General features: G+C 30.2%; 1 long non-coding RNA gene across 2 annotated transcripts; it reads right to left on the reverse strand.

The window, feature by feature from the left end:
• Positions 1-406: 406 nt before the first annotated feature.
• LOC110264914 (uncharacterized) lies at positions 407-2,646 on the reverse strand. 2 transcript variants are annotated; one of them, XR_015892259.1, is made up of 3 exons: positions 2,102-2,646; positions 1,732-1,846; positions 407-822 (listed from the first exon to the last, which is right to left on the reverse strand). It is a non-coding gene; the product is annotated as an uncharacterized LOC110264914 (long non-coding RNA). The 2 variants fall into 2 exon arrangements; XR_015892258.1 differs by having other exon boundaries at positions 2,088-2,646.
• Positions 2,647-23,497: the final 20,851 nt, after the last annotated feature.

Here is a 23,497-nt window from a genome sequence, read left to right on the forward strand (position 1 = left end):
ATTTTATGTATTTATTGAACATTTTTATTGATCAACATGCTAAAAAAGTGGCTAAAAAAAGTTGTATATAGTTTTCAAAAATGTGAATTTTAAATCTAAACTTTTTGCAAGTTATTATAAAAAGTAAGTTGCAAAAAGTTATATATTTGCAATATCTGTTTTCTTCTACAGGCAATTATTTTTTGGCTTTTTTAAATTGCAAAAAGCGAAACCAATTAACCCATATATTTTTACATCACCTCAATGACTCATTTCAGTGAATTACACCAATTTAAAAACCATTTAAACATTATTTTTGTTATTATAAATATCTTTAATTTTTAATAAATAATTTTGTAATAATATAATATAGTTGAGTAGTTTACTATTTTAATATTTCACTTGTAATAACATAATAAACTCAAAATAATAAAAAAAAATGATACATAGGTTTTTGTATAGCTCCAAAGTCCAAAAGACACTGGGTCTGGCAGTGAAAAAAACTAGGGTTTCACTTTTGGGGCAGGGTACTGCTACTCTCTCAGAAGTCACCATTAAAAACCGAACTAACTCATCAATATACCTTTTCAGAAGAACAAAAATATAAAATAAAAATATTACTACATCAAAAGCAATGATAGATTCAGACCCTTCCTCTGCCATCATCAATTATCAATTATATACTTGGAAAACTCGTATCTTTTTGTGTACAATATTCAGTCAAACAGGTCAAGGAATCAGAAAGAGAGAAAGATAAGCTTGTTTCAAAATATACTTCACGAACTTTGTAGTATATAGGTCCTTCTCCTTCTCTGCTGAACCCCCTAGAACAACTCATTTGACCTGGGAAAAAAAAAAGATTGGAGGAATGTTAATATAATTTCATATTATTTTGCTCCCATGTGACTATACTATATCATGTACACTCATCTACATGAAAATTTTCTTATATATTTTTTTCACCATGCTTTATAAGATCCTTTATAGTTCTTTCTAAAAGTGTAAAATTTAAATATTGAGGTGCTGTAAAAAAAATAAAAAATGTCTAGGAAATATTTTTTTCTTACACAGATGCAAAATAATAATAATAATAATACAAAAAAAAAAAACTGTCCTATATATTGAGTGAGAAAGCAAACCCACATTCTGATGGTTTCTTTTTTTTTTCTTTTTTTTTTTCTAAGTTAATGGTGGAGAGTAGAAAAGGAGTGATAGTTGATAATTTGATATCAGAGATGCAACAACGGATATTATATGATTTTTTTTTTTTTTGCTTAGGAAAACATTGTATCAATTTCCATGTATTTAAACCAATTTAAGTTAGTTGAATGATCTGATTAAAAAAATATTGGGAGTTTAAATTCTGCATTAAGTATCCAGCAATCCATAAGCCAACGAAAGATTTTTAAATAAAATCCAAATTCGCAATAGATTAGTTTTTAATCTATAAAAAAAAATCTACGTGTATTTATTTATTATAATAAATGACATGAATTTAATCTAATATTTTATATTAATTTTGTTCTTCCTTCGATACATATAAAATAAAATATAATATAGTATCTCTTACATTTTGTGTATATATTTAATAGTTAAAATATTTAATATTATCATTTGATGAATTTAATTTACATATCGAAAGACTAAAAGTCCATGATTTTCCAAGGAAGAAGATATATAAAAGGAAAACTTTCTTACCCGAAAAAGCATTGGAAGGAAAAAAAAAACTGGGAGAAAAGAAAAAGATGGAACCTATATAGAACGCTGATTCTTAGATACCATGAGCTAGAATCTTCAATATATCTCTAAACTTGATAGTAAATCTACTCATCAGAATATAATATTGTCTGCGAGTGTGTTCCTTTAACTACCACAAATGGAAAAAAGTAAATCAACTTTCTAAAAACCAAACTACAAGAAATGAGAAGAGTTACAAGTGCAAAAGTACTTTTTTTTTTGAAATATATAAGTGCAAAAGTACTTTGATGATGAATTAAATAAAAATAACCTATAGAATTATTTTCGGAAAAGATTCTCTTTTTTTTTTTTTCATCAACACAAAAATGTAAAAGCTAAGACTAATAAGAAGTTCAGGGTAAGGAAACTACACAGTAGTACAAACCGTTCTTTGGCCATTCCTTGCTTATCTGAGGCAAATCAAACCAAAAATCATAATTTATAATATAATTCATAAACTAGGAGCCAGATGGATGAAGTTATTGAATTGAGTAAAACTAATAACCCATCATCATCGTCATCGTCATCATCATCATCATCAAGATCTTGATCCCTGTTTCAGACAGAATAATCATAGTAAAGTATAATAAATGAAAACAGAAAAAAAGAGAAAGGGAAGTAAATTAAAATGGGGTGGTTCATTTTAATTTCTAAGTACTAGCTAGAACATGTATATCATAAGAGAATGATATCTTAAAGTAAGAAGAAGCCGTGAAACTCAGGATAGATAGCGCCAATACGAATGAATTGTGTTATATGTGGCGCTATCCCTCCTGAGCTTAACAGATTCTACCTTACTACTCTGCAACAATACAGGCCAATATTTGAGGAACATATATGTGTATGCCATAAGAATCAAACCCCTGCGGAAGAAAACACACACATGCATAAAGGTTGAAGAGAGAGGGAGAGAGAGTAGGTGCTAGTCACTTTGATGAGGAAGGAAAGGGAAAAGGGTTGTAAGCTTATTTATAGGAGAAAAGGGGTACGTGAGAAATTCAGATAATGACGATGAACATCATATTTTATGCTGTCAATTTGAAAATAAATGAATATTAATTTTGTTGATAGAAATTCATTTTTAATAAATGATTTTTTAGTCGGTATAATAATTCACTAAAATGAGTGGTTAATATGGATATAAACTTATTTATTTTTACTATTACGGGTGAAAAAAATTAGAAGATAGCTACAAATTATAGAAGAAAACGCATGCTATTTTTTACAACTTAAAATTAATTTACATAATGTATGAGTTGTTTTACACAATATGTAAAAAAGTGTGTGTGTAATCTATATTTGTGTAATATACTTTGTAAGTGTACTTTGGTGGAGTTTACCAATTTTAAATCCATATTCAAATTTTTAGAGTTTTTGTTGACAAATTTGTTTTTCATTGTTAAAAGAGTAAAACTATCATTTCTACCCACGAAAGTTAAAAACGCTGACATATCTACCCATAGAAAAAAGAAATTATCATTTGTACCCATAAAATATGGATTTTGCCCCATAACAAAATTATCCAAACACTAAAAAATTACTTAAAATTCCTAAATTACCCTTATTTTCACCACAACACCACATCCTTCACCCAATCACCTTTATAATCCTAACTCTCTCCACCCAGCCACCACCCATCTTTCCATTTCTAATCTTAAATCCCACAACCACCCCCTTCACCTAGCCACCATCCCTTTTCCTCCAAAACTCACACACGGATACCGTACACACACTCCAACCTGAGGAAGAAGAAGAGAAGAGGAGGGGGAGAAAGACCGCACTGGCAACGTGGGGACTCACTGCCGCTATCGCATCATCGTCGCCGTTGTTGAGGGAGTCCGAAGAAGAGATGCGATCCAGAACCAAGGAAGGGGGAGCTGTCGCCACCGTCGCGCCCTGCTGCTGCCGGCTCCATCACGTCTGTCGCCGCCATTGATTGAGTCCGTCGCTGTCGTTGTCGCTGGTCTGGAAAGAAGAGAGCGCGCAAGAGATCGGAGAAGGAGGAGAAGGCAACGACGCCGGTGGGTGTCACTGCCACCATCGTCGTCGACGCTGTTCAGTGAGGGAGAAAGAACCGTTTTTTCTCTTTGCTTTTTCTATTGTTGTTGTTGTTGCTGCTGCTGCTGCTTTACGTGAAGAAGATGATGATGAAGGTATAGTGGTGGTGGTGGTAATGGTAGTGATAAAAGAGATGAGATGGTGGTGGGATTTGAAATTAGAAAGAAAAAAGGGGGTGGTGGCTGAGTGAAGAGAGTTAGGGTTAGAAAGGTGATTGGGTGAAGGAGGTGATGTGGTGGTGAAGATAAGGGTATTTTAGGAATTTTAGGTAATTTTTTAGTGTTTGGATAATTTTGTTATACATAATCCATATTTCATAGGTACTAATGATAATTTTCTTTTTCTATAGGTAGATATGTCAGCGTTTTCAACTTTCGTGAGTAAAAATGATAGTTTACTCTTGTTAAAATAATAGAAACAATGATTTTGTCAAAGAAATGAGATAAGTATGTTAATTCATAAAAAAATTGTATATATAAAACAAAAAATTACACATTTAAATTTTTTTTTGTCCTTAATTATTGACTGACTTTTATGATTGATCAGAAAATTTATCCTAAAAATAAAGGTGAAATATTTTTATTATTCATTATTCGTGCTATTATAAAAGATTAGATTGCAGTACATAGTATATTTTTTTATTTAAATCCAATTATCTTGCCAACTTACTAAATTAAAATAATTATTTAATATTAAAAATGTTTATTATTAAAACCTTTTAGACTTTCTCATTACCATAAACACTTATAAGAATACTTATATGTTGCTATATAATTCAAGCATTCATACAAATTAACCCTCAAATTTCACTTATTGATTAACTTAAAACATAGATTTTTATTAATTGATTAAATTAACAATTAATACTTAAATATTTACTAAAGCAGATTAATCTCCTACATTTATCGTCTTTATTCATGTTTTTCCTTGTTCAGAATGATTAAAGAGACGAACGTGATTAGTGTTGATAAATTTATTGACCAATTTAATTTGATATAAAAAAAATTTTAAAGACCAAGTTATCCAATAAAAAATTAAGACGACTAATTTAATCATTATTTATTCTTTATATATTTTGACAGCTACTCTAAAAAAATTGATTAATTATAAATATCTTTTTTAAAAAATAAGGTTTTTCGCACATGAAAGCAGCAGCCACCAGCCAGCAGCTTAATTAGAGTGGTTTTTAAAAAAGCTAGGTAGCTAGGTAGCTGGTACTACTGTTTCTGTGTTAGTTATTAGTGCGGAGACGACTTTTCCCTCTTTAAAATATTTTCTTTCTAAAATAGAAAAAATATTTTATTCAATTATTTATAAAATTTAGCTAAAAATATATGTTAAAATTATAAATTACAAAAATATTTATTAAAATACAAAAATTTAAATTTTAATATATTTATTTTGTATTTATTAAAATATTTATATTAATAATAATCATATTATATGTCTTAAAGATACATATTAATTAGGCACTTATTTTTTCTTTTTTCATAATATTTCTCATCTTGGTAGGCTAAGAACTAATGTGTTGCGAATCAGAGCTCTATTTAAGGGTTTGTCATTGGCAAACAAGTTGCTATATGCACAAGACTAACACAACTTAAGCACACTAGTTCAAACTTCGACACTTGTTTAAGCACACTAGTAAACTAACTATTAGACTAACACAACTTAAGAGTAAAGTATCGTTTTTATCCCCAACGTTTGGGATAAATCTCAAAATTGTCTCTAACGTTTAAATCGTCCTACTAAATCTCTAACGTTTTAAAATTGACTCAATGTTCTCCTACCGTTAGGGATCTGTTAACAGAATTGATGGCAGGACAAAATTGAGACGATTTTAAAACGTTAGGAACTTAAATAGGATGAAAACGTTGAGGACAAAAACGATACATAGAAATAAATTTTAATTTTATCCTTTAATAATATCAATTTTTTATGGTACATAGTTATTCAATTATTTTTTAATTACATCTAAGTATATACTTAATCACATTGCTTTTGTTCTAAATAAATTTATTTTTTTTATAATTTTACTCTTAAAAAAATAAATTATAAAAAAATAAATTTATTTAGAATCAAAGTAATGTGATTAAGTGTAATTTAGTTAGATGTGATTAAAAAATAATTGAATAACTATGTACGTAAAAAATTGATATTAGTGAAGGATAAAATTAAAATTTATTTCTATGTATCGTTTTGTCCCTAATGTTTTTGTCCTATTTAAATCCCTAATGTTTTAAAATCGTCTCAATTTTGTCCCGTTGTCATTTTTGTTAAGAGATCCCTAACAACAGGACAATGTTGAGTCAATTTTAAAACGTTAAGAACTTAAATAGGACGATTTAAATGTTAGGGATAACTTTAAAATTTATCCCAAACATTAAAAATAAAAACGATACTTTACTCACAACTTAATTATTAAACACTTATTTATAATCAAAGAATTTTTTAAACTTTTTCCGTATATTTTTTTTAAGATTTAGCTAATATATACTATTAAAGTAGATGAAAGTCACACTATAAATTTATTATTATTAAAAAATTTTAAATTTTTTATTTTAATAAATACAAAATAAATATATTAAAAATTTAATTTTTTATATTTTTAATAAAAAATTTATGAATTTATAATTTTAACACGTGTCTTTTACAGCCTAAGATACAGCATAAGATAGATAAACCCTTTCTTTAATTATACGCTGCCGACTAAGATTATTTCTTGGAAAACTGAAACAGAAATAGAAAATAGAATTTAGAACAGGGTGAGGGAGATTCGTTACTTTGAAAACTGAGTTGGAACTTGAAACCCCGCAAAGGCACAGAACCTTAATTTTCTCGGCTATGGTGACTTTGCCGGAAAGTTACCTAGCTAATAACTGGCTCTGCCTCAAAATATGGCAAATCTTTCAACAAAATAGGTTACACATATTCGCAATGGTAACTTGGGATTCCCTTCATCGAAAGCTACTTTGGAACAATGCATAATTTTGATATTGGAAACCTAAATTTCCATTCACAATTCAATAATTAGGGGTACCCTATTTCTATTTCTAATGCAACTCATCACAACAGGGTTACTCAATTTATTTGATGCTAATTCATTTTATGTAGTAATTGACATAGAGTATTTGCTTGATCACAATTAGTTTTACTTTAAAATTTTCACCTTTTCACCTTATTTAACCTGCTATCATGTGATTGAACCATCATTTTCTAACTACTGTATTGATATTATTACGGGAATTAAATGCAAATAATGCTCTGATATTTCTCTGTTTTCTTTCGTCATTTCCAAAACAATAATACGCATTATTTCGATCCAATATTAGCATATCAAAGCATTTATTTGTACTAGCAGTAATGGTGAGTTTGATCAAGTATATCGGAGAGGTTTTTGAACTTTTTAAAATTTATAAGTTAAGATTCTGGTATGTTTTAATCAAAATTTCTGTCACTTTATTCATTTTTAATTAAAATTTGAAATATCATGTTTACTTAAGTAGGATTGAGGAAATGAATTCGGCGATATATAATATAGAATGATTGATTACTGCCATTGGAAGTGAATATTACCACATTTATTTTATAATATCATTCGTTATTATCGACATGAAAAACATAAAAAAAAATTATTTTTTAAGTAGCCAGTCAATTTTTATTATAAAATTATTTATTTTTAACCTTTATTTTTAAAAAAATTCATTGTTTAGGATTAGAATTTAAGGTCTAAAATTTAACATTTAGAGTTTAAAGTTTAAATTTTAGAAATTAAAATAAAAAAAAATTAGACAATTCTACGTTATTTTCTTCATTCATAATAATTGTCACTTTAATAATTATATATTTGTTGTTTAACATTGAGCAGAAAATATACTTAAAAATTGGTAGCTTCCCTGGAAATGAGATGAAAATGAGAGATCTCATCGTAAAACGAATTGATGATAGTTTAGGTGCATTTTTTAAGTTAGCCAAACTTATATACAGTCTAAGTTTCACTAGACTGGTTCAATGTGTATGGAGAAGACTACTAAATCACATGTGTGGATCATGTGCAAGCGCAGCTAAACCTCTCTATGATATAAAATGGCGCAATATTATGAGGAGCTCTTCAATGATTGTGATAGAATTATAGATTTTTATAAGGAAAGAAAAGTTACTTAAGTAAATTCATGAGAAATTTGTAATAGATGTATAAGTTATAAGATTTTGAGTAAAAAAAAAAAACCAAAATATTTTCTAGACTTTTATTCAATTGAAACGTGAATTTTTTAAGAGAGTTATTTAGATAAAGATACTTAAAACGTTTTGTTTTTAAGATGTTTTTTAATAATTAAAATTTTATATATTTAATCGATTAAACCGTATTATTTCTGTCATAGTTAGATCGGACAAACTGATTTGGCCAAAAAATTGATGAACCAAATTTTAAACCGGTCTAAATTAATTTTTTTATAAAAAATTATTACAATACCCTATTATAGAAAATGAATAAAATACCCATATTATATATATATATATATATATATTAAAAATTCTAAATCTTAACCCAATGACGACACTGAGAGAAGAGAAGGGTTAGAATTTATGGTTCTCAAAATTAATATATATATATATATATATATATATATATATATATAATAATAATAAGAGTATTTTGTCATTTTCTATAATAAGGATATTGTAGTAATTTTTTATAAAAAAGTATTAATTTAGACCAATTCAAAATTTAATTCATTAATTTTTTAGTCAAATAAATTTATTTGATCTAATTTTAATAAAAATAACAAAACAACACTGAGAGAAGAGAAGGATTAGAATTTATAGTTCTCAAAATTAATATATATATATATAATAAGAGTATTTTGTTATTTTCTATAATAAGGATATTGTAGTAATTTTTTATAAAAAGGTATTAATTTAGACTAATTCAAAATTTAATTCATTAATTTTTTAGTCAAATAAATTTATTTGATCAAATTTTAATAAAAATAATAAAATTTAATCAGTTATATCTATTAAATTTTAATTATTAAAAAATATGTTTTAAAAAAAGATATTTTAAACGTCTTTACAATAGTCTCACGTTTTTTAACACAACTCATTTTAACTTTGATTTCATGACTTTAATACACATAAGCAAAACCCATAAAACATTTTAAAAAAGAGTAACAGAGCAAATAATACGTAAGAAAAAAATTTGCGATTTGTAGAGTTTCAAAGAAGTGAAAATAATATTAATTAAGTAGATTATTTAAAAAAATTTTAGATGAATTTATAAGTCCTTAAAAAAGAAATACCACGTAAATTCTTGAAGAATGAAATACTAAACTTACAAACTCTCTAAAAAATCGTAAGGATGGATACATTTTATCTTTCTATCAGTCTTCTATTTTATTTCATAAAAAATTATAAATTTAACATAAAATTTTATCCAAAATTTACTTATATTCTTTTAATTTCTAGAAATCTACAAGTTACTTAAAAAATTTCTCAGGCATCTATTTCTAATAGCATTTAGAATAAATATCTAAATTGGTCTCTAAACAAATTTAGATCGAATACTTTGATTGTTAATAAATTTTTATTATTTTAAAAGTCTTTGTAAAGAGGATTAATTTGTCTTACAATAATATTTGTTAGAATTCTAATTACTTAATAAAATTTATTAAAAATTTATTTGTCTAACATATATATTAAATATTTTATTATAAGTAATATAAAAACTAAATTGTCTAACAAAAAATAAATTTTAAAATAATAAAATTTATTAAAATCAAAATGTCTAATTTAAAATTTATTTAGGATCAATTTAAGAATATACTCTGTTATTTAAGAGTTTAACTAATATGTGCTTTTGGATATATAATAAATTTATTATTAATAAAAATTTTTAAATATTTTTATTTAATAAATATAAAATAAATACATTAAAAAATTAAATTTTTTATATCTTTAATAAAAAAAATTTATTTTGTAAACTTAACATGTGCTTTTAAGACACAAAATAGATAAATTCATCGTTTAATAAAAAACATAGAAGGGGGTGGGCCGGCTGTCATTACATCAATGGTCAAGGAAATACCCTCACTATCCCAACATTTCCTGTGCTCTTACTTTTGGGACGTTGCAATGGTTCAAAAGTAATCATCATGAGTTAATAATCTCGATTAATATTATTCAGCAACATCATTTCCTGTTTCTTCATCTTCTCCCTTCAGTCACAATGCAACTTGCATAATGAATTGAATAGTTCCATTTTGGACATGTCTTATTTATATACTATAAGATTCTTTTAGCAATCACTGCCAATCTTAGTGCTACAATAAGTGACAGGAACCAACAAGGTTTTTAGTTTCTTTCTTTTTTCACTTTCTCGTCAAAGGTAAGTTGATATTTCATTGATCTTTAAAAGAAATTACAATTAAAGTATAAGGTAATTACTCTAATGAAAATGTCAAAAATATCTTTTTATGATGATCTTTGTTTAAGAAGTGTAATTTATTTGTTTGGCCATATTTTAAATAAAAGTAACACTTTTATAACATATGAAAATTAAGTCCTACAATTTATTATCTAATGGTCAAAATAAAATTTTTTCACATAATGACAATGATAAAATTTTTATTGGAGTAACCACCTTAGTTTAATAGATATTAACAGATATAGAAAAGTCAGATTATTCTATTGAGATAGAAGTCTAATTTTTAGTAAGTTATATAGTATAACATTTTTAATATGCTATCACGATTTAAAACTATAGCTATATTAGATATAAAAAAAATCGTGATTTTTTATTTATGATCATCTTTTTGAACTATGGTTATCACGATTTATAAAAAAACCACGTTTAATTTAATTAAAGCTAAGAAAATGTTCAAAAAAGAGCTCAAGGCTAGAAACAAAAGATACTTTCAGCTGGTGAAAGACAAGTTCTAACCAAAAGTGATGATGAGGCTATTTCAATTTATACCCTCCTGCTTTAGCTTAATTCCTAAAATTCACATTCTTTCTCAATTATAGTAGAGGGCAGAAGGGAGATGAATGATAAATACAATGGATTAGTTAAGAAACAATGTCACACCCAACAAAAGAGCGATTAAGCGATAGAAATTAAAATTAGCGACTAAAATTGGTTGCTAAGACAATGGATTATTAGTCAGGAAACAACCTCATACCCAACAAAGGAGAGATTTAGCGACCGAAATTAAAATTAGCTACTATAATCGGTTGCTAATTTTTAGTAACCAACTCTTTTTCATCTTAATTTTTAGGACAAAAAAACATAAATAAGTTAAGGGGAGAATAATTTTACACAAATCAGTCAAAACAAAATCTGATTCATCAATCAACTAAACTACGTTTACATGTAGTTCGAACTTACGTGTTTTGAACTTGGATGGCATGTAATTCGAATCACATAGATTTAAATTACTCACTGACATTCAAAGCAATATAATTCGAATTCAGCTGATTCGAATTAGGCAGCAACATGTAATTCGAATCAAGTTGATTCGAACTACTTCCATGCACGTCATTCAACGTGATTTGAAGTGGATTAATTCGAACTACACCTGAATATTTTTTTATAAATTTTTTTAATAAATTTATTTAAATTATACTTTATACCACAAAAAAATATTTTATTCTATACAAAATAATTTAAAAACATGGCTTAAAAGATGTTAGGAGTACTATAAAAATTTGTAATGTCCTAATGACTTAGAACATTAAAGAAATACTCTACATAGTCAACAATAATTTAAAAATTAAAATAAATACAGTTATAACCATTATTTACCTAAATTATTAGAATATTACAAACTTTTATAGTACTCCTCATATTTTTTAAGCCATTTTTTAAAAATTATTTTGCATAGAAAATGGCTTAAAATGGCTTAAAATTCCCTTTATTCTATGCAAAATAATTTTAAAAAAATGGCTTAAAAAATGTTAGGAGTACTGTAAAAGTTTGTAATGTCCTAATGACTTAGGACATTAAAGAAATTCTTTACATAGTCAATAATAATTTAAAAATTAAAATAATATAGTTATAACCCGTATTTACCTCTAATATTTTTTAAGCCATTTTTTTTAAATTGTTTTGCATAGAAAATGGCTTAAATGACTTAAAATGGCTTAAAATGCCCTTTATTCTATGCAAAATAATTTAAAAAAATAGCTTAAAAAATGTTAGGAGTACTATAAAAATTTGTAATGTCCTAATGACTTAGGACATTAAAGAAATACTCTACATAATCAATAATAATTTAAAAATTAAAATAAATATATTTACCTAAATTACTATAATATTACAAATTTTTATAGTACTCATAACATTTTTTAAGCCATTTTGTTTAAAATTATTTTGTATAGAATAAAAAGTATTTTAAGTCATTTTAAGCCATTTTAAGCTATTTTCTATGCAAAATAATTAAAAAAATGGCTTAAAAAATTTTAGGAATACTATAAAAGTTTGTAATATTCTAGTATTTTAGGTAAATACGGGTTATAACTATATTTATTTTAATTTTTAAATTATTATTGACTATGTAGAGTATTTCTTTAATGTCCTAAGTCATTAGGACATTACAAACTTTTATAGTACTCCTAACTTTTTTAAGCCATTTTTTAAAAATTATTTTGCATAGAATAAAGGGCATTTTAAGCCATTTTAAGCCATTTTCTATGCAAAACAATTTTAAAAAAATGGCTTAAAAAATGGTAGGAGTACTATAAAAGTTTGTAATATTCTAATAATTTAGGTAAATACTGGTTATAACTATATTTATTTTAATTTTTAAATTATTATTGACTATGTAAAGTATTTTTTTAATATCCTAAGTCATTAGGACATTACAAATTTTGATAGTACTCCTAATATCTTTTAAGCCATTTTTAAAAATTATTTTGTATAGAATAAAATATTTTTTTGTGGTATAATTTAAATAAATTTATTAAAAAAAAAATTTATAAAAAAATATTCAGGTGTAGTTCGAATTAATCCACTTCGAATTACGTTGAATGGCGTGCATGGAAGTAGTTCGAATCAACTTAATTCGAATTACATGTTGCTGCCTAATTCAAATTAGCTGGATTCGAATTATGTTGCTTTGAGTGTCAGTGAGTAATTCGAATCTATGTGATTCGAATTACATGCAAACCAAGTTCGAAACAGGTAAGTTCGAACTACATGTAAACATGGTTTGGTTGATTAATGAATCAGCTTTTGTTTTGGCTGATTTGTGTAAAATTATTCTCCCCTTGACTTATTTATGTTTTTTGCCCTAATTTTTATTGGTTGCTAAACCGTATTTTAAAGCTTTATTTTTTGTTAGTCGTTAATTTTATCATTATCAATCTACCTATTTAGTGACTAACAATTTTTCATTCTAGTTTTACATTAGTCACTAAATTAGTAGCTAATAATAAAAATTGTAACTGATTTAGCGATCAACTACTTCATATCTTATTTTTTGTTGGGCGCTAAATTGGTTACTAATTTTATTATTAGCGACTGATTTGGAGACTGACTTTTTAATGATTGATTTAGCCATCAAATGTTTTCAAACAGTATGACTTTGATGTTAGCGACCATTTAATGACCAACCCGATTTTTGGTCATCCTCCCACTTTGTCCTTGATGCCTGGAAGAAGAGGAATTAATAACCCATTGTGTTGTTAGATGTAAGAAAGCAAGTACGGTCTGGCAAAGAACGTCTCACTAAGCAGCAACTTACACCTTTTTAACGAATCTTAGGCTCATTTGGTTTGCGTTTTTATTTTTTTTTATTTTTAGTGTTTTTTGTTTTTTAATTTTTGTAAAAAAAAAGTAAATATAGTGAAAAAAATAAAATTTATTTTCTATTTTTACTTCTTTTTTTTTTCTTCACAAAATCCAAAAAATAAAAAACGCTAAAAATAAAAACAGACACTAAAATGCAAACCAAACACACCCTTAATTTTTTGCGAAAGGTGTAAGATAATGAGGGACAAGCTCAAGCAAAGGAAAACCGAAGACAACCAGAAATCTAGTCTTCTTTGGGCGTAATCAAAGTCCACAAGAGAAAATGGCTGAGACCTCGCTCCCTTAACCTGTTACACGAGCTTCAACGAGTTTTTAGAACTCCCCACCATCCTCATGTCTGAACTAGCTTTTCTTTCTTTTTTCTTAGTCTAATATAATTTTAGTCGTTGATCTAAATCAACGTTCAGCAAACTGAATCGGTCATCAAACTGTTTTAGTTACTGATTTAATAGTTCATTGATTTGACCGATTTAACCGTGATTCAATTGAAAAAACTGTTTTATAATAAAATAATAAATAAAGTATAAATAAATATACTAAAACATAAATATAGTCTAATATCAAGTTTAAGATATCATGCAAATTAAAAGTACCACATCAACCAAAATATTATAATTTCATCCAAATACAAATTCAAAAGTCAAATAACAAAAGAAACAACCAAACATAAAATGCCAATATCAAAATTTGTCACCAATCATCAAATTTGCCGCAGATTTGTTTTATTAAGATCATCTTCACCATTATTTCCACTACTTGAACTAAAAAATCAAGTGATATAGCATAAAAATTACCAATCAAACATCATTTAATCAAATTGATTGATTCTATCATCTATCTAACAATAAAATTTAGTTGTTAGTAACCCAGTGACAACAATAATGAATAGCAAATCACAAAAATTATACAAATTAACAATTACAAAATCAAAAAGAACATCACAATAACAATAATATATCAAATTAACAAATGAACAAAATTAAGAACATAAATTAAAATCAAAATAATTTCTCAAATTAACAATTAGACGAAAATACAATCTAATAGTCAGTCAATCACAGAGTTAAAAAAGTAGCACCTCAACAAAAATTTTTCAAAATACCAAATTAACAATAATATGAACTCAGATTAGCACCACAACAATATTTAAGACAATTAAAATAAAGAAACAATAGCAAAAGAAAATTGACAGCAATCCAAATACAATAAAGAACAAGAACAGAAGAAAAAAAATCACTTCACACGTCTATAGCTCCAATAGGTGATGTGGAGCTCAAATCCTCGATTACATGGCAGAGAGGGAGCTCAAATAAAGGCTGAACAACGGCGAAAGCACGACGATACCACGGCAGAAGCTCGACAAAAGCAGAGGCGTAAGCGCGGCAAAAACAGCGGGCTGGAGTAGAAATAAGGACTGGAGGCCTAAAGCTCAAACAAGAAACGGAGAGGGAGCGCAGAGGCAGAAGCTCAGAACAGATGCAAAATCTCAAAACAGACGAGAAAGCGTGAAAAACAGACGTGTTACGACAATGATGGTACAGTGCGGACAGCGGCAATGCAGATCGCGACAGCAGCAGTGGCTGGGAATTGAGGAACGACAATGAGATGGAGGCTCCCTCTTTGTTGCGTGCCTGTGTTATGAGATTGGAGAGGCTCGGGTGAGAGATTGAGAGCTGAAGGCAAAATCAAAATTAGGGCTTGGTTTTTTCTTTTAAAAATTTGCAAAACAGCGTCGTTGAAGTAGTTTTTTGGAAAACCGGCGGCCGGATTCTGATTTGGTCAAATCGACCAATTTTTGGCCAGTTTAACGATTTGGTGCCAGTTTTCAAAGGAAGTGGTTTTTCTTATTACTCGAGCCACTGGTTTCCGATTCGACCGGTCTGACCGACCGATTCAAATCAATTTTCAGAACCTTGATATAAACTCTCTGTAAGAATATTGGAAGTCTCCCACTTCTTTATTTTGTGGTCCTGTAATTTGGATAATTTTATTCATTTCTTCAAATAAATGAATTAAAAAAATGAATAAAATTTACCTTTAAAACAAAAATGGTGTTTACTCATAGTAAAATTGAGTCTTATATGTAGAAATTGAAAACATACCAAATTAGAGGTGGATAATTATAAGTTATCACTACAAGAAAAATGCTGAGTACCGTTATAATTATTGACGAATTTATCAAATAAATTTTTCAGTAATTAGTTTACCGTTGGATTAATTTTGACGGTATAAAGGGCGCCGAAAAAATTTTTACCATCGAATTTTACGTTGGATTTTTCAATTAATACGATGAAAATAAGTGGTTGATTACTATCGAATTTTTCTGACGGTAAATTTGGCGCCATATTATACTTTGTGGTGCCCAATTACCGTCGGATTGTTCTACCGGTAAATTCCACGGTAGTTATTTTTTTTCTTTTTTGTAGAATTCGCACGATTAGTAGTCAAATTAAAATTTGTGTTTACAAAATTAGGACACAAATTCAAAATTACCAAAAATCAACTAATGATTTTATTAAATATCAATAGTCTAAATATAATAAAAAGTCAAAGAAGTAGAATACAATGAAATAGGCATAAAATAAATTAAATCTCTAAACCCTACGGATCTCAGTAATTGTCATCGTCGTCGTCTTTCTCTTGCTGAGGCGGCGGAGTAGGTGCTGATGTCGGTGCCCAACCAGCAGTGTCGTTGCCTCCAGCACACATCTGCTCGTTGTACACATCCATCTTCTCTCACAAATGCTCTAGCCACTCCAGCTTCTCCATCAACTTCGAGTTGTTGGCAACAATGTCTCCCACGCGTGCAAGAGGCTTGTTGTATCTCTGCTCAAGCTGCTAAGCTTGTTGGTAAAGCTCTTGTGTGAGCTTTTGCACATTCTCCCTCAAGTTGAAAACTTCCTCGGGATCGGCAGGGTTGGTGGCAGAGGCAGAGGCAGATGATGCCACCAATGCAGAGGTGCGGAGGCCGCTGGCGAAGAACGACCCCAACCCGAAGACATGATTCTCGTAGGGCTCAAAGACAGTCTCGCGCCAAACTCTATTAGGAAATACCACTAAGGCATCGGAGTCGGGGTCATCCCTACTAGGCGGCTAAGATTGCTGGGTCGTGGCCTCCAATCTCTGCGTGTAGTCCTTTTGTGTAACACACGTTGTGATTATGATGATAGTTAATTGACTTTAAACCGAATAAATTTCAAAGTTAGAATTAATTGAAACTCACATATTGAGCTGCAGACCACTCATCAACAAATCTCTCTTTGTTGGTCTTCAACGTATGGGTATTCTCGAAGATTTCTGGCAATGTCGCCTCATGATCTAACGACTTAGACTACACATATTAAAACCAACTAATAAAATAAATCAAGTAACAATTAATTCAAGTAATAGTTAACAAAGATTAGCAAATAAACTACATACCAGCCTATTCTTGTCTTCATAAAAATTACTGACCCACCGGTATACCTCGACAACTTCAACAAAGTCCTGTTAGTTTTGTTCGTCAGACGGCGATGCTTGAACCCCTCATCAATACTAAAATGGACGTCCAGTTCCTTCTTAAGATCTTAACGGAGCCAAATCGCGAGGTGGCCGCGCCCCTGACGAACGTCTTGCATCATCTGCTGAAATTGCCTAGCTATCCGGTTGTCGTAGATCTTCCTGATCAAGATATCATGTTCCCGATCTCATATCAATTTCTCCTGCACAAAGTAATTCAACAACATTAGTTAGTTGAAATAAAACACAGTTAATTAAACAACATTGGTTTCTTATCACCCACTTCTGAAACCATCACTCTCTGGTCTCAACAGGGATCTTCGTGTAACTCGGCCATCGGTTGTTGTATATGGACTTTATCACATTGAAAATCTTCTGTGTACATACATTGTTGTTTGGTGCAAACCTATCAATGAAAAACTTAAGACTAGCAAATACATAAAAACACATAAAACTTAATAAATTCAAAATAGATTACAGATAAAAGACATTAAAATAGTATGTACTCATGCCTGTATGCCATCAGGCCAAATCCTCATCTGTATGACGGACGGTGGTGGAGGAGCATCTGACTGGAACGTATTAGAGGAATCACCCACCACGGACTCTGTCGCTGGAGCTGTAGGGGGGCAGAAGGGGTGTAGCAGAAGGAGCCACGTAGTTCAGGTTCGGGACCATGATGAACTGCTGGTCTACTACACCCACCTGTGACGTCATAAGGGTCGGTGGGGTATTCGGGATAGAGGGTGATGACCGAGCAGTCCCTAGGTATCCGGTGGAAACCTTCCCTTTACCACGACCATGAGACCCACTCATTCTACCTATGCTACCTATCGTCACGTTTGCAGAGATTATAAGCAAGTAAATTAAACTTAATAACTAAAATAATATTTTATATAGTCACGTAGAAAATGTTAATTATTAATATTTAGGCTTTAACAATGGGTTTATCTTCATAGCCTAAACTCACCCAACGCTAAACATGAAGTCTCGACCCTAATTAATATTTCATTCTTCTAAGGCATGCAATTAGCATATGATAACCAATGATAACCAATTTCACTTACTAATTATAAATTAACAGATAACTAAATCCTAAATTAACTTAAACAAAGAAAAAGAGTGACCATGAAACCTGAGCTTCGAACAGAAGAAAAAAAATCTCAGAGAAGGGATGTATAGAGGCAGCGACAGCCGCTCCTGGTGGAGCGCCGCAGTGGTGCTGGGCGGCGATGGCGAGACATGAACAGAGAGGGAGAGAAGGAATCACGACTGACGAAGGGGAGAGGAGATGGCGATAGGAGGCGTCGATGACGGCGGGGCTAACAGAGCGGCGTGAGAGGAGAGGGTTAGAGAGAGTGGGAGAAGAAAGGTTTGAGAGAGAGTGATTTCAAAATGAAGGGAGAGAGGGTTCGCACTTCGAATTTTAGGGCTCGTTACCGTGGCATTTACCAGTGGATAAATTTGACGGTAACGCATTGCAGGTCACCAAAACGCAGAATTCCACTAATTGGGTTTACTGGCGGAAAAATCTACTGATAAATCTCACGCTATATTTTGCGCCTATTTTTCGATTTTTTCTCTAATTATTACCGACGAATTTACCGTCGGAAACGGAAATCTGTCGGTAATTATTTGACCTGACGAACTCTATGCCAAAACTGTCAATAAATCCGTCGATAAAGTCGACGTTAATGTGTAATGCTAAATTCGACGATAAATCCAATGATATTCAGCGTTTTTCTTATAATGTATTGAGGCTTAATATTATTCGTTTTCATAAAAAAAAAAAGTCAGGATTATTTTAAGTAATCATATACCTTTCAAAATAATGTAAAATTCTGATAATCCGCGTGTATATACATGACTTATATTTGTTTCTTTCTTTTTTATTTATATAAACATTTTTTTCTTACTATTAATTGAAGCTAAATAATCCTTCTGTAATAATTATTTTTAAAGATGGGTTTATGAAAAACTAGAAGTGATGTGTATGAGAATATAACCAAATCCAGCAGATAGGTCCTCCCTTGATATAGACAAATATTCTTCTCCAAGCATCATTGTCTTTTGAAAAACCAGAGGGGCCAGCAATCTTTTTAATTGTTTTTAATTATATATACATCAATCAAAGGCATGCACTTTTTTATAAAAAAAAAATTGCATATATTTTGATGACATACTTTAGCTACGTATGATATATATTAATCATATTTTAAGCCAGTTGATATGTATATATTTTGCCAAACATAATTATATATACGTGTAAAAAATTATTTTATATTCATACCGTATTAAAATCAAATTCTTATAATTATAAAGAATATTTTGTGGGTTATAAACGGCACCTAGCTTGAGCATTTCTCATTGTCATTATAATTGTGTATATCTAAAAGTCCAGACAATTTACGGGCCAATCAAGTATAATCATATTCGTACATCTCTCTCTCCACATGTGATGGCTTCAAATCACGGGGTAAACAATAAGGTTGGGTTACATGGTTTGAACTTTGACCCCAATAAATAAATAAAATAAAATTTAATTATTTTATTGATTTTTATAATTTTATTAAAATTTTAATTATATTTTACTATTTTAAAATTCATAATTAGATATTTATATTACGTAAAAAATTTCAATTAAGTTCTTATTAGCTATATATCTTACAAATAAATTTTGTAATAATTTTAAAATATTTGTTTTTTTAAATATTTCATAATTTATTCGATCAAATATAAACAAAAATAACTACTTTAAGAATAAATATTTTGTATTTTTAATAAAAGATAATTAATAAAATTTTAATTAAAAATTTTATCTAATATAAAAATTAAATAATAATTTTTTTAATTATAAAAATTTAATTAAAATTTTGATAAAATTATAAAGAGCGATTTGTGTTCAATGGTTTCTTTCCCAAGTGATGAAAGATTATACTGCTAGAAAGTTGTAGCTAATTTCATGAAGAAATCTCAATAAAGTGGACTATGGTCTATATTATTATATTGTCTGGATATGGATGAAACCTACACATTCATCGACATCAACCAGATTTTTGCCAGCAGAGAAAAAGAATCTCACACAAGAATCTCACACGGAAACAAGTTCTTCCGTGAAAATTTTAGATGAGGGAGGGGGTACGGTATACATAGATTTTATTTAGGGACATTTATGGGTTGAATGAAATTAGGTTTGTTTTAATTTAAATTTGACTTTAAAAGTATATATCGGGTCTATTTTTTAGATTCTAACCTAATTCTAAATTTGTTGAAATTTAAATATTTTTAAGTTCCTGATAAACTACTATTTCATGGTTTATCTTATGTTCAATTGAGTGGTTTTTATCAATTCTTTACCCACTTATTCATACTATTAGCATGTTTTACATTTTTCTTCCGGATTTTGTGCTATGATTGAAAACATGCTTCTTTGGCCTTTAAATTTGCTAATATTAATCCTCTCTTATTACCATTTGATGCCTTGATATGTGTGTTAAGTGATTTCAGAGATTACAGGGCAGGAATGACTCAGAGGATGGAAAGAAAGCATGCAAAAGTGGAAGGAATATAAGAAATTGCTAAGCTGTCCAACCTGACCTCCTAGTACTAAATTGACCATAACTTGAGCTACAGATATCCAAATGACGCGGTTCCAGTTGCGTTGGAAAGCTAACGTCCGGGGCTTTGCAACGATATATAATTTGCCATAGCTTCCCCGAAGCCAGGCGACGTGAACGCGTGGATCACGCGGACGCATGATCTGGCAAAAGTGCAATCCGCGCAAACGCGTGGACGACGCCTCCGCGTCACTTTGCCGCGATCTATACGTACCAGAAATCGCTGGAGGCGATTTCTGGGCTGTTTTTGACCCAGTTTTCGGCCCGAAAAACACAAATTAGAGGCTATAAAGTGGGGGAATGCATCTATTCATAGAACAACTCATACAACATACTTTTCATTCACACAATTTTAGGATTTAGATGTAGTTTTTAGAGAGAGAGGTTCTCTCCTCTCTCTTAGGTTTTAGGATTAGGATTCCTCTTAAAGGATTTAGGATTTCAACTTTTTCTCAGGTTCAATATTCCTTTTACTTTATATTTCTCTTCTACTTCCAGATACTTTAATACTTTTATTTGTTAATTACTTATGTTGCCAAATTGGCTTATGAACCATTCATGTTAGGATTTTCTTTATTTAATATAAACTGAGGTATTTCAGATTTATGATTCTTATTTAGCTTTTTATATTCTTGGCTTTAATTGATTAATTGGAGACTCTTGAGTTATCAAACTCATCGTGATTGATAATTGTTATTTTTGCTAATTGAATTGAATTCCAATAACTCTAGTCCTTTCTTAGGAATTGGCTAGGACCTGAAGATCAAACTAATTAGTCCACTTGACTTTCCTTTGCTTTAGTAAAGGTTAACTAAGTTGGATTAAAACTCAATTCTCATCACCATCGATAAGGATAACTAGGATAGGACTTCCAAATTCTCATACCTTGCCTAGAGTTTTATTAGCTATTGATTTATTAGTCCATGCAACCTATTTTTCTCATTCAAACCTTTTTGAAAAAACCCAAAAATACTATTTTTCATAACCAATAATAAATCATACTTCCCTGCAATTCTTTGAGAAGACGACCCGATATTTGAATACTTCGGTTTATAAATTTTATTGGGTTTGTTACTTGTGACAACCAAACTTTTGTACGAAAGGGTTCTCTGTTGGTTTAGAATCTATACTTTGCAACGCGATTAATTTTATAAATTTCTTTACCAGCTAGAAACCGACCGTTCAAAATGGCATTTTGAAGAACGAAACTCTCGCGCGATCTAGAATTTTCACAAATAAATTCGCGTTGTAAGTATAGCTTCTAGACCGACAAGAATTCCTTTCTTACAAAAGTTTGGTTGTCACAAGTAACAAACCCCTAAATAAATTGATAACCGAAGTATTTAAACCTCGGTTTATAAATTTTATTGGGTTTGTTACTTGTGACAACCAAACTTTTGTACGAAAGGGTTCTCTGTTGGTTTAGAATCTATACTTGCAACGCGATTAATTTTATAAATTTCTTTACCAGCTAGAAACCGATCGTTCAAAATGGCGCCGTTGCCGGGGAATTGCAAACGTGTGCCTTATTATTGGTTATTGTAAATATTTTCTTTTGCTTGTTTATTTGTTTTTATTCTTGTCTTTAATTTTTATTAGTTACTATGAGTTCTCACCCCCGTCGCTTTGAGTTTAGTTCTAATGTTGTTGAAAGGAATGGAAGCTATAACAGGAACATGCATCAAGGTCGAAACAATCACAGATGGAAGGAGCCACGAGGACCTGATCAATCCTTTAGGCAACAACACCCTCCAAGATACCATGGACAACGACCATTCCACAATGCATACCAAGACAATAGTTATGGTGGACCTTCTCATGACAACCAACCTCCACCAGTTTACTATGGTCAAGAGCCATTCCGAGGTGCGTACCAAGATGATAGACATGGTGGACCCCTTTGTAGTTACCAACAAGTCCTATCATATGCCAATGAACCACCTCCTCAACATAGTTTTGAACCACCATACACACAAACCACCTACAACCATTCACCTCCATATGATCCTAATCTTTATCCACCACACCAACCACCATATGAACCACACCCAGAACCCCCACCTCAATATTCACCATCTCCATATCCTTATCAAGAAGAACTACCTTCCTGTTATGAACCCTTTCTCCAAAATAATGAACCCTCCTATCCACCCCAACCTCCATTGGATAACAACGCCCTTAGTGCTATTCTCCAAGGGCAAGAAAAGATGAATAAGAGTGTGCTAAATTTCGCGGCCGCCTTAGGCGAGTTAATGAATCGATTAGCTTCCCAACGTTCGGACACTCAAGGAACTCCCACGGCCTCATGTGGAGAATCTACTGAAGAACGTAGCATGAAGGAGAAGCTAGAAACTCCGGTGGATAGTGAGCAGCATGAATTTGTATTGGAACAATTGGAGGAAGCCGTAATCATTGAAGAGGAAGAAGTGGTCGAAGACTTAGGAGATGCAGAACGTCCATGGGAAAGCCTAGTCATAGAGCCCCCTTCCAAGAAGTTTGAAATTGATGTTGAGGAGGGTGTACAATCTCCAAGGCATATCATGGTTGAAGACTTTGAAGGGGATGATCAAGAGATGGATTCAATCATTGATGAATTCTTATCTACAATTGAATTCTCTCCCATTGGACTTGACATAGAGATTAAAGAAGAAGAAGCACAACCTCCCATACTCTTGGTGAACAAGGAAGAAGAGATCGAATTGGAAGAAAGCTACCAAGAGGAAGAGGTTGATATTGAAAAATCTTGCAAAGAGGTGGAAATTGTCAAGGAAGAACACAAGGGAGTGGAGCTTGCAAGACC

This window comes from Arachis ipaensis, chromosome B7 (genome assembly GCF_059453495.1).
Source record: "Arachis ipaensis isolate K30076 ecotype BB chromosome B7, ASM5945349v1, whole genome shotgun sequence".
In the NCBI taxonomy this organism is placed as follows: Eukaryota; Viridiplantae; Streptophyta; class Magnoliopsida; order Fabales; family Fabaceae; genus Arachis; species Arachis ipaensis.